Source organism: Mustela nigripes, chromosome 15 (assembly GCF_022355385.1).
Source record: "Mustela nigripes isolate SB6536 chromosome 15, MUSNIG.SB6536, whole genome shotgun sequence".
Lineage (NCBI taxonomy): Eukaryota > Metazoa > Chordata > Mammalia > Carnivora > Mustelidae > Mustela > Mustela nigripes.
Window position 1 is genome coordinate 18,262,299 of NC_081571.1, and position 13,079 is coordinate 18,275,377.

Here is a 13,079-nt window from a genome sequence, read left to right on the forward strand (position 1 = left end):
AAGGGAAGGGACCAAAACAAGCCAAACCAAACCAAACTGACAAACAGAAGAACTACTGAAAAACAGACAGCAGGTCTCAGAAGTACAAGAGTTTGAGGTCACTGGATCTGGGAACGACCAGACCTTCCTTCCAGCTCCAGCCTTGCTTACCGAGCAATTTGTAAACGGTGTTCTTCAGAAATCTGGAGACCGCAGAGAGACTCGGTCAGACGCAGCAAGACAGCAGGGCAGAGCTGGACTCCAGGGGGAGGGCAAAGCTCTCGACTCTGTCCCTCTGCAGATGCCACCATCCACCAAAGCAGCCCTCTTCATTCAGCTTTACTTAATGAGGCTTCTTTGATAAAAAGGCCCTGTTGACTTAAAAAAAAAAATTTTTTTTTAATTAAAATTTGACCACCACTGACTTCTACACTCCAGGATCCTTAAATGCAATACATTCCAATGTAGTAATGAACTCCATGCCAAGACCTGGGGAGGGGAGGGATGGACAGGCAGAGCAGAGAGGACTTGAAGGGTAGTAAAACCATTCTGTATAACACTACACTTGCCCGAGCAAGAAAAAGACTCAGAAAACCCCCAGGGAAATCTTATTTCTCTTCTTCCTCAAGGCCACATTCAATAGGTCATTAAATCCCCTGGATGGACCCTCCCATATATTTCGTAGCTACGCTCCATCCATCCTGGACATCCCTCATGAGTATGTCCTTCTAGGCCTCCCCACATCCACTCACCCCCAAGAAAGTACCCTCCCTGTTGGGCCACTATTGTCCTGTCTTTCCAAGTCCAGAGCAGATCCTGTCACACTTTTTAGTGACGTACCTTGCTGTGAGACCGAAGCAGAATGGGACGGAAACTATTTCTAGGGCTTGGGATTAAAAGTGTTGTATTTGTGCTTTAGAATGTTTGTCACATACATGTAGGGGCACCTGGGTGGCTCAGTGGGTTAAAGCCTCTGTCTTCAGCTCAGGTCATGCTCCCAGGGTCCTGGGATTGAGCCCCACACCAGGCTCTCTGCTCAGAAGGGAGCCTGCTTCCCCGTCTCTCTGCCTTACTCTCTGCCTGCTTGTGATCTGTCTGTCAAATAAATAAATAAAATCTTTAAAAATAAAATAAAATGTTTGTCACATACATGTATATATAGATTTGTCCAATTTCTTTTTTTTTCTGAAGATTTTATTTTAAGTAATCTCTATACCCAATGTGGGGCCCCAACTCACAGCCCCAAAATCAAAAGAGTTGCATGCTCCACTGACTAAACCAGCCAGGCACTCTGTCTCCAAATTTCTACTATGCGCATGCATTTATATATTTTACATGGAAACCACCCATCCCCCCACCTCCAAAAAAAAAAACAAAAACAAAAAAACAGTATCCTGGGTAAGAGTTAGTACTTTTAACATCACTTTCAAACCAGGCTCTTCAAAATCTTTCTCCTCAAACTACATTCTCTGTCTCATCAATCCTCATTCCTTCTGTCTTCACTGCCTCCCCTCTGCCCTGGGGCCTGTGCATAGTGACATCCTGGAAACCTCCCCAGAGCCCCAGGCAGCAGCGTTAATCAGCTATCCGCAGCTCTCCTGGGCTTCCACAGCACCCGGCATATATATACCTTCTTGAAAGCACAGAGGACACTTGCTTCTTTATATTTGTTACTTGTTTTCCCCAGAGACACCCAGCTCCTAGGGAAAACCCCAGGCTATGCCACAGAATGGTCTGAATTGCCTAACGCTAGGTTTGGCATACAATAAATGCTGCATGAATGAAGGTAAAATCCAGTGTGATTATCAATAACAATATCTACTGTATTATTAAGGCCTATGTAATTAGGCTACCTTTCGACCTATAGCCCACTGCTTTGCTGATGTAAGATAACAAACTCCTGGGACAGGCAGAACCATATAATGCATTTCCTCCTTCCTGTGCATAGTCTTTCTACTTAAGGTGCTGTCATATTGCACACTGACCTGTATGGAAACACCTGCAAAGTGTGAAATGGCTATAAATAATATTTTAAATGTATTTTTTTAAATGGCGTGTGGGTAACTTTTAAAGTTTTATTGATGCATGTGTGTTGTGGGAGGTTGAGTTTCCTGACCAAGAGCTGCTTGAGTGGTGGAGATTATAAACAGAGGGAAAAGAATCACTGATAACTGTGTTCAAGATTGCTCTTTGGGAAAGTTCAGATTTTTAATTGCCAAAGACATTCATGCAGCAGTGCAGATGGTGTGTCAACCGCCATCTCACCAGCTCTGCTAGGTGTCCATGTGGCCATTTAGAAGCACCACGCCCCTTCCATTGGTCTCTAATCTCCTTCACACACAGATCTGATGATGTGATTCACCCGTTCAAATCCTTTGGGGATTTCTCTTTTGCCCACAGGTTAAAATTTAATAGTTTTCTCTTGCTTACAGAGTAAAATCCAAATGCCTAACCCTTCCTTCTGCCTTCTTCTATAGTATCTTAGGGAAGAGAGAGGACGGTGGTTGAAGGAAGAAATGAAATCGAGCAAGAATCAGCAATGAGCCAGACATCTATGCTAGATGCTGGCCCCTTCTCTTTCTGATAGTACAGTTGTAGAGACAGAAGTGGAGACAGAATCTAAACACATTAATGCCAGACAGGTGATAGATTACAACTGCTATTAAAAGGACCAGGGGTGACTTCCTGTAGGAGAGGCCATGCACGCTCACTCTTGAGCCAGTAGAGGTTAAGAGGGAAAACCAGAGAAGCAAAGGCTCTTGTCCCCACAGACACATTAGTACAATTCGAGGCCCAGGGATGTCTTCAGCATCCTTCACTTCTAAACAAGGACCTGGTGCAACAATCTCTATTCCCCTTACACTTTGTATTTCACTTTTATTTTGACTCCTAAAACCCCATATGGGACCACTATAATTATCCTTGTCATGGGTGATTCAAAATACACACACAGTAAAAATGGAATTCTAACCAGGAAAAATATACAGAAATCCAAATAGATTGCCCCCCTTTTTTTTGCATAAAGAAACTACTGGGTAAATATTTTGATATTTGCTTTCCTGATCTCTCTCTTTCTAATTAGGCTATGAAATCCTGATTTTATTTTCCTTTGGTACTTTATTTTGTTATATGGTCCTTAGGGTTAGGGGCCTTCTAGGCAGTGCAATTACTCAAGGCACAGAGTAAACAATGATTGAATGAATAAACCTATATAAGCTGCTCAGATTTTATCTAACTTTCTAGTGTAATGACTACATCAACAAAATCACATTTTAAAACCCTAAGCATAATCCATACAATGTCTTGAAAAAAAATGTGTATTTGCAGTCAGCTTAAATTAATGACAACAGAAAGGAAGTGCCACTCCTTTGAAGTAACACCTAGGCACTGACTTGCCATTGTTTGCAAACATAGCCCACACCTAATGACTGCTTTGTGTCAACACAATTAACCAAGAAGCCCTAAGGGAAGCATTTCTGTACACAAAGGTTTCTCTTTGACAAACACCTGATCTAATTTTTGCTCCCAGAAATGAATTTCTACTACCACCACATAACAAGGAAAGAATAATATCAATGCATCAGCAAGTTAAGGAAAACCACAGGAGAACTAAAATCTCTTTAGCTTCAACACATTTTCTCATCTTCCACATTCACTGGCTTCTAATAGTCACTCATATCATTAATCAAACCATTAATCATAACTAACAATAATCCCATATCATTCTTCATAACCATTAATCACCAGCAGTGCCATTTTGTGAACATGTTGTGCCAATTTCTGGGGAGTCATTTGGAAACTGGAATTCATTTTTCCAGACAAACAATGTTCTGAGTGCTGATTAGATTCCCTGGCCAGCCCACTGAGACCCTCTGAACTCCTAATTAGCCTCTAATACTGCTGACACCAGCCTAAATAAGCAATGTCAGTCTTTGGCAGGAGTAAGCTTGTCCAAGCTAAGGTGTCTCGAATCCTTACAACTACCCCAATGCACAAGATTTTCAATGAACGCTTTTTCCTACGCAGTCAAACTCCAGTTCTCTCCTGTGTGATTCCCCGCAAAGAAAAAAAGGAATATGGATTAATGGATTTAGAGTGAAGTGTGAAGAGAAGTCAAACATTCTACCATGAGATGGAAAACTCTGATGGAATCTGTGAATCCTTCTTGGAGTTATTTTCTGAAATGTGTAGCTCCCAAGTCAGTTAAATTTAGATACAAGAATTCAGAAAGCAACTCCCAGCACTTCAGTTGAATTTCACCATCCATCAAACTCTCCATTAAAAAAAAAAAAAAATCTGCAAATCTGCTCCAGACCTTCCACAACCCACAAGTACTTAAGTTAAAAATCTTTCACGCCTTCTGATAAATGGTCCCAAACGACAGTTCCACATCAATCTCTTACCCTACCCATGTCACAATGTCTGCATTTCATCAAATCAAATCAAAACATACAGTTACATGCACACTAACTAAAGCAACTCAACATTTGACCAGCTTCCGAGCAATTTAACAGATTAAAAAAGAAAAATATTAGGCTACATGGAAAATGATTCCTTGGGATAAAGCAGAGTTGGGATCAAGCGAGCTCATGGCCCAGCCTAGCTGGGGAAGCACCCTCAGAAGCAGTGAATGTTAGCTGTTGCTACTCAGTGTTCACACTTCCACTACTCCCAAAGCCTCCCTCTAGATTGTTCCTGAAGCAATCTCTAATGTCAAGCCATCTGGGTGGCCCCCAGAGCACACGCTCACTTTACAGATTATTTGTGCAGTGGTTGAAAACTGGAGTTTTCTCCAGGTCATTAGAGTTCTGGGATGAATGGTCATCCTTAGTGATGTCAGTGTTTATAAGTCCAAGACTACTTTTCACTAAACCCATTTCATGACTGAGGAATACATGTTTTCCATGTATAGTCCTTCAAAATTAAATTTGAAAAAGGGGAAGGGGAAGTGATCAAATATTAAATTTCCCTATGCGGAAATTCATATACTAAAGCAATGCCACCAGTGAGATCTGGTAATCAGAATAAAAAAGAGAGAAAAAATTTGACATTTAATACTACCCTCCCAAGAAAGAAATCAGAATTGTCTTTATAGGAAAAATCAGACTTTGTAGGACTCCTTTACATTTATTTTATGGGTTAAATTTTTATCTTTGAATTAAATAGGGTTAGAGAATGAAGGGGAAGAACCAAAATCTTTTCAATGTTTATGACTTCTAAAATGATACAGAACATACACATTTATACTTTGTTTCTTACTGTTTCTGTATTTCATCTTAAGTTATGAATTTAAATTTTATGTCAGAGTCTCTTTGAATCTCAGAAAATTGGTTTTGAGTTGATTAGACTTCCCAACTAAAACTGTAAAATTGAATGTATTATAGGGGCATGATATTTATACACAAATTATATTTTTATATTACACTATCTCTATTAATTCTGAGTCACTTAACAGAATATGACGTATTTTAAGAAATGATTTAGTATCGTTTATTAACACAATGAGCACGGAACAGAAAGGAGAGTCAGTTCTCTAACAAGGCTGATTGATAAGACTCTTTATACAACCAACCTGACCTAAACAGAAATTCATCTCAGTAGCGGTCTGCTTTTTCTTTTGTGACCATAGTTTGAAACATATACATTAAAAATGGTATCAGTTTTGGGGCGCCTGGGTGGCTCAGTGGATTAAGCCGCTGCCTTCGGCTCAGGTCATGATCTCAGGGTCTTGGGATCGAGTCCCGTATCGGGCTCTCTGCTCAGTGGGGAGCCTGCTTCCTCCTCTCTCTCTGCCTGCCTCTCTGCCTACTTGTTTTTTTTTGTTTTTTTTTTTTTTAATTTGACAGAGAGAAATTACAAGTACACTGAGAGGCAGGCAGAGAGAGAGAGGAGGAAGCAGGCTCCCTGCTGAGCAGAGAGCCCGATGCGGGACTGGATCCCAGGACCCTGAGATCATGACCTGAGCCGAAGGCAGCGGCTTAACCCACTGAGCCACCCAGGTGCCCCATCTGCCTACTTGTGACCTCTCTCTCTGTCAAATAAATAAATAAAATCTTTAAAAAAATAATAATAAAATAAAATAAAAAAATAAAAATGGTATCAATTTTTATGTGGCTATGGGGTTGAGGAGAGGGGTTAGCATATCCTGTTCACGATTTTCTGTGGAATTACATTAGAGTTTCATTGTGGTAGTCATATCACATCAAAATCTGGGGTTTTTGTTGTTGTTGTTGGTTTTTTTTTCCTAAATGGTTTCCATTGTGTCTTTAGTGAATCTGATATGGAAAATTGCTAATGCAATAAGAGTATCACATAAGCTTTCCTGACTGTAATGCTCAGCCACAATATTCAGAAGAGGCTTGACTGAACTGGAGGCTTTTCAGGGCCAGCTCTCCACAGCCTCTGAACAAAGTCCTCAGCTCAAGTTCAACACTGGTTTCTTGAAAGATGCACCGCTAAGACGTACTGTATGGGGGAAACTCTTTTACAGATTTTATTTCAGAAGAAAAAACAAACAAACATGGGTTCAGTGAAAGATGTGTCACTTAATTACTATTTATTGACTGAGCACTATGCTAGGCACTGTGGGCGGCATTAAGGGAAAGGAAAAGATGAAGCATGGTCCCTTCCTTCACAGATCTTGAGAGCACTGACTGACTAGCAGAAATAAATTAGCACATGAGTAACTTCATATAAGACGAGACGGAGCAAGAGTGGAAAATGCAAAGAGGCATAGCAGCTCCAAGGAGGAGACATCTGAGACCGGGACCATAAAAAAGTTCGTGCAGGCTGCACCTGGACAGAACCACAGAACATGAGGAAGATGCAGCCATCCCTTAGGATCTGAGGCTACGCTGGGAAGCAGGGGATGGCATTTTAGGCCTTAGCATGAGTACAGATGCAGAGAAGAAAAAAGACAGGGCATGACGGGAAATTATAATATTATAATTCATTATTATAATGAATTATAATAATTTAATGACAGCTTGAAATCTAGAAGGAGGGGTAAGAGCAACCTGGAAAAGTGGTCTGGGGCAGCTGGAGGCTGCCATCAAAGGAGAGTAGTACAGGGTGTTCAGGATGGTTTGGGGTGCAAGTGTCAGGATGCATTTCTTTGGGAAGATTAACACCCAGCTTGCACCGGTATAATGGCTTCTAATACTAACAGATATTGTGAAATCTTAACAACATTAGTTAGCACATGTTCCTTGAGACACAATTTACAGGAATATTTATTTTAAAAGGTTAGTTTATTGCTAAGGGATAACTGTTTATTTTTTGTTATGTGACCACTCACAACATGGACATTCATGAGCTTAACAGAAAAAAAAAATCTATAAAGCATACTCAAACTGTTATAACTACTCATGAATTCATTGTTTGCCTGTTTTGTTTTGTTTTGTTTGCATTAGAATAACTTTTCAACTCACTAGCAACAGTAACCAAGGAAATAAAAATCCAACAACCTAAAATTACAACTGTTTGAAGAGATTCATGCTTTCAATGTACTGCTATATTTATTCTTTTATTCTGGACACTTCCTTGTTTCTGAATTCCTCTCCAAATGTTAGAAACAATAACAAAATCTGCACTAAGGTTTGATAGAAGCTTAAAATGTAATTAGTATGTTTTGCAAATTTTAAGTCTTCATTTTCTGTAACATTTACCTTCCCTTAAAGCAAAATACATTCTTTGAATATGTATTATTTCTGACATAATAAAGCAGTAGATGATGAAATTGCTGTTTCCTTTATTGCAAAGGGAATGTTAGATATAAACTAGTTAGTTGCCTACATGCTATAGTGACCACTCCTGAGACATGAGCTCTCCAATTTGGCAAAGGAAATCGCACTCTCATTAATCAGAATTAAACTGTTTGTAACCCTGAAAGTGAATATTTTAATCTTTATGAAACAATTTCTTGACAGATTTTTTTTCTCCTCCAGCTGACCACATGGACAGAAAAGATAAATAATTTTGCCCGTTGTTTATTACTTATAGATATCTTTGGCAAGGTTTCATTTAAAAAAACAAAACAAAACAAGAAAACCTCTTCTTTCTCATTCCATGTCTTGGGCAATCAGGGATGCAGTAGTTGATATCTGTAAACATTCTCTGATTAGCCATTAACTGAAGATATAGAAGTAAAAGAAAAATATTTTAGAGGGAGAAAAGTCTAATAGTTCATGTTGACTCTAAGACACTGATGACAAAGGTGTGGGAATTACAAAGTACTTAGGGGTTTAACCTAAAATTTGTTTATACCCTTGATCTTCAGTAAACACTGTACTGATAAAAATGAGTTTGTTCAGGTCAAGAATATGTTGACATTCTCTTAAACATAACTTAAAACCACAGAGCTGAAGCATAAAACAACTCAGACAAAGATAGCCAGTCAAGCATAAAAATGGGAGTTGGTTGTGTCAGAAGAGATTAAGAGGCTCAAGGCTGTCTGCTGAAGACAGTTGTCCTGCCATCAATGAAGACAATTATTATCACTACAAGTTCCTTTTCTGATATATTTTAAACTTTTGTCATATTATATTTAAAATGCTCCTTATTTATAAACTATTACATCATTTTCTTATCTGCAGTGTCCTTCTTGGACAACCACAAATTTTGAAAACAGTCCAAAATCTTGTTCATGATTTCCTACAAGCATAGAAAGACTCACTTGCTGAATGTGGAGTTTGGAGAATGTGTTTGGGCTTTACTTTTACTTCCTTTTTAAATATAGATCGCTATTTTAAAAATATAAACATCCAATGGCATTCTCTCACACCGGCAGGACTCCTAAGACAGAAGATCTGTTTGTAGCATGAACATTTCACTCCCTCAGAAGGATGCCCTCAAAGCTGTGCTCAGTTACGGCCAAGGAGATAGCATTATTAAATGCCGTATGACTTGACAGTTATCCTCTATTATTCCTGCTAAACCACACTTCCAAAAGATCATCCGAGAAATCTGGCAAATCACTGTAATGACACTTGTAAATTGGATCCATTAAAAGCAATCCACAGTGTCCTGTGGGTGTGCATCCGACTGTTAATTACTGGGTAAATAATGTACATGCAATTTTATTCCGAAACTAGATATACATTATTCGTAGGCTATTTCTCAGAAGTACCAGTTCCAACCCAGAAACAAGTCAACGGAGGATTTCTAAATTATCCTTTGAAATTTCCACTGTCAAGGGTGGGGAGGAGGAAGGAATAGTAACGGGAAGAATTGTCAGCGATTAGCCATCCATAAAAATGTTTTCCCCGCGCTCCTCCTTCCGATCACAATGCTGGCGTCAGTTAGTCTCCTGTATCTGTTCCCCACCTCGCCCCCCTCCCCTCTGCGGAGAGCTGGCACCGAATGGCAGGCGAAGGAAAAGACAAACATCCCAGCTCCCAACACAATCCAAGCGCTAGCCCGGAGACACTTGAACATTCCTAACTTTTTTTTTTTCTTCCCACTTCGCGTGCCTCAAAGGTAAGCAGAGTGAAAAAGCCTACGAAACAGAAGGCCAGGGAGGCCAGCTGAGTCACAATTACTACCCCCACCCCGATTTCTCCCCTGCCCCCCCCCCCCCACTTTCGGCCACAACAAACGGTTACTCAGCTCTGAGTCTGGGTCTCCGCGGCGCCTGTCCTCGGTGCTCGACCCCCGCGCGGTGCCCAGTCCGGGCGCCGGAGAGCTAGCGCGCATCCCTGCCCACGCCCTGGGCCACAGCACCGCTCGGCCGGCGCCCCCGCCGCGGGACCAGCATCCTCCTACAGGTCCCAGGTGCCCGCTGCCCGGGCGGCTGCGGCGGCGGGGAGGGCGCGCGGCCAACTCTCCGGTGCTGTCCCCTCCGGCCCCACCCCACCCCAAACAGGCTTCGCCAAGAAATGCGGGGATGGAGAGTACAAAGAACCCAAGCCACACACCAAAGGGCCTCGGAGACTTCCCTCGGGGAAGAACAACTTAGCCGCACAAGCACACACACGCGCGCGCGCGCGCACTCGTCCAGCGCGCGCTGGGGAGGGCATCTCTTACCTGTCCCCACGATGCCACTCATCCCTCCCCCCACCCCAGGTCCGGCTCCCCACCCCACCCCCCGCCGTGGGACCCCAGCCGCCCGCTCCAAGCGCCGCGCACTCACTGCGTGGCTGCGCGCGCTCAGCGGCTGCAGGGCCCGGCGGCGGCGGGGACCGAGACAGCGGCTGCGGCGGCGGCGGCGGCGGCGGCGGCGGCGGCCCCAGCCGGCGTCAGTCAGACTGGAGCCGCGAAGCCTCATCGCCCGTATTAGTGCGCCGACCTGGAAAGCGGCCAGGAGCCCTGCGCACGGGTCCGCCCCCGCCCGCCGCCGCGCGCCCTGGCCGCTCCGGGAGCCCGCGAGACGGGGGGAGCGCGGCCACGTGCGCGGAAACTTGCGGCGGGGGCGCTTCGGCGCGGCCCTGCGCTGCCTCCCGGTCCTCCTGCGGGACCCCACGCCAGCTTCTGTGGGTGACTAAGCCCCGCTGGAGGGCCGCGGTGGGGAGGCTCCAGCCAGCCGGGTCACCTCGCGTCTCTCGCTCTTCTGCCACTCCTGAGATTTCTTGTGTCTGCCTGGAGCCTGAGGCCAAGGAGTGCTGTTACCAGAGCAAGAGATACAAGATCAACAAATCGGTTTGAACCGGCCCCCCGCCCCAGACTTATTTCTGACACGTTTCTGGGCCCTGATGGTTACTGTTACTTGCCATTTATTGCTTACTAGCTTTTCAGGCTAAAGGGATCCTTACATCCTTACACCAGTTGCGTTTGCACTGGCTTGGGCGGAAGAAAATCTACTCACTGTGAGTGGTGAGTGGTGGTAAAAACTAGTCATGTAATTATGTGGATTGTCACTTCTTTTTGTGTATTTATTTGCTTAACAGACTAGCATATAATACCTAGTATTATCTAATCTAATAAAGATAGAATCCTATGGGTGCTGAACAACGTTAGTGTACAAACTTCTTGCCTCAGATCCTGGCTACCCCCTAGATAACCTGCTTTTTTAGGTCACTGTGGACTCCTAGAACTCACTCAGAATACATTTAGGCAGTGCCACAAACATACTGATGGCCTTTGATTCCCCATCACCTAGTTCCTCTTCATGGAAAACGCATTTAACAGCAGAGGCAAAGGTAACATTAAGCGACAAGAAGACAGTATTCCCTTTGCTCCTGTGTATAGGAAAATTGGTCCTCCATGTAATGTAAATGCAAGGCTTTGAATTGACCTGCTTGTTTCTAGTTCTCAAAGCACTGCACTTTCTTCCCCCAGCAGATACTATTTTTGCATTACCATACTGTTGCGGTTGAGCAATGACCTTGTTTAAAACAGCGTTTGTGGTTGAACCTTAAACTGGAATTTAAGTCCTCATTCTACACCTGGCCCATTTACCTTTACCTCTGCTCCAGGTTGGGTGTTAAGTTTGAAAATGCTGAGGGTGTGCAACACCAGGAGACATTTGGACAGCTTAAAAACTACAGGTTACACTTGATGTGCACTTTACGGCAAGTAAACTAATTAGATCTCAGGACTAGTGACCTTGTGGCTCACGTTTTTTGTTTTGTTTTCAATGTTACTGAGAAAAGAAATGGCCCAGTCACTATTTCAGTTTCTGTATGTGCATTAAACAATGCAGAGGACACAATGCAGAGCAAGAAATTATAACCTCCGCAATGCTAGCTCATGCTTCTGGCATGGAGTCTTTTTTTTTTTTTTTTTTTTTAAAAGATTTTATTTATTCATTTGAGAGAGAGACAGTGAGAGAGGGAGCATGAGCGAGGAGAAGGTCAGAGGAAGAAGCAGACTCCCCATGGAGCTGGGAGCCCGATGCGGGACTCGATCCCGGGACTCCGGGATCATGATCTGAGCTGAAGGCAGTCGTCCAACCAACTGAGCCACCCAGGCGTCCCTGGCATGGAGTCTTTAAGTTCACAGAATTCTCTTGGCTCTTGGCAGAACTTGGATTTGCAGATTCTTTGAGTGTGTGTAGTCTGCTTTTTCTGTACATTTTCATTTACATACCAAGAAATTTTGGCCCTTAAAAGTTAGCCTGTCACTTATACAATTCCTATCATTTATTTCTGAAACCTAATATAGAAAGTTAATCTATAGGGCGCCCGGGTGGCTCAGTGGGTTGAGCCTCTGCCTTCAGCTGTGGTTGTGATCTCGGGGTCCTGGGGTTGAGCCCCGCATCGGGCTCTCTGCTCAGCGGGGAACCTGCTTCCCCCCTCCCCCCGCCTACTTGTGATCTCTCTCTGTCAAATAAATAAATAAATAAATAAAAAGAAAGTTAATCTATTATATACAAGAATAGTAAGATCTGGTGAGTTCCAAGGATAAAAGGCCCACTCCAGGAAAGAAGGCTCAGTGTTGGACACTCCATTTTTCAGAAGCTGACTATCCATGTAATTGAAAATCCAGACTCTGCTAGATTTTTTTCTTCTTCGTTTCTTGATTAGCTGCAATCTTAGGCTGACTAGAACTTACACCAGAAAACTATGTGATGGGAATCATAGGACGGGTGAGACTCAGTCACAGGTTGTGATTTAGTGGAATTTCCAGTAAAATATTGGTTCAAGACCTGAAAACCATGGTGAAACTAAGCTCCCCGCTTTCTGAACTGCAAGGACTTGATGCAACCTGAGCTCCCGCCACAGCCTCATTTCATGTGTTAAGATGCTCAGCGTAGGATGTGATTGTGACAAAGGTTGTAGTAATCCATGGATACAAAGATTCCACTTTGCTCATCTGCTGTACCTGATGTTTGATCTAGCACTGTGGTCCTACTCAGAGCCATAACTAGGAATTGTTGCCTACACACCCCTCCCACTTCTAGTTTCTTTTATACATTTCATTTGTAATTCTGTCTTAACCCTGCACTTTTTTGACTCCACTTTGAACTTTTTTTCAAGCCATTATTCAGTCCATAGCCAGTTTTTTTTTTTAAAGATTTTATTTATTTATTTGACAGAGATCACAAGTAGACATAGAGGCAGGCAGAGAGAGAGAGGAGGAGGAAGCAGGCTCCCCGCTGAGCAGAGAGCCCGATGCGGGACTCGATCCCAGGACCCTGAGATCATTACCTGAGCCGAAGGCAG

At 43.1% G+C, this 13,079-nt stretch overlaps 1 protein-coding gene across 4 annotated transcripts in view; it reads right to left on the bottom strand.

Annotated features, from left to right (window-relative positions):
• Positions 1–10,189, bottom strand: part of SMAD9 (SMAD family member 9) — a 72,226-nt gene extending 62,037 nt beyond the window's left edge. The window contains exons 1-2 of one of the 4 annotated variants that reach the window (XM_059377821.1): positions 10,109–10,189; positions 151–357 (exon numbers count right to left, since the gene is read on the bottom strand). The gene's annotated coding sequence lies outside the window, so the exon portion shown is untranslated. Of the gene's footprint in view, positions 1–150; positions 358–914; positions 1,341–9,893; positions 9,956–10,108 lie in introns of those variants that run through there. The other 3 variants (XM_059377823.1, XM_059377822.1, XM_059377820.1) reach the window with 3 other exon arrangements.
• Positions 10,190–13,079: the final 2,890 nt, after the last annotated feature.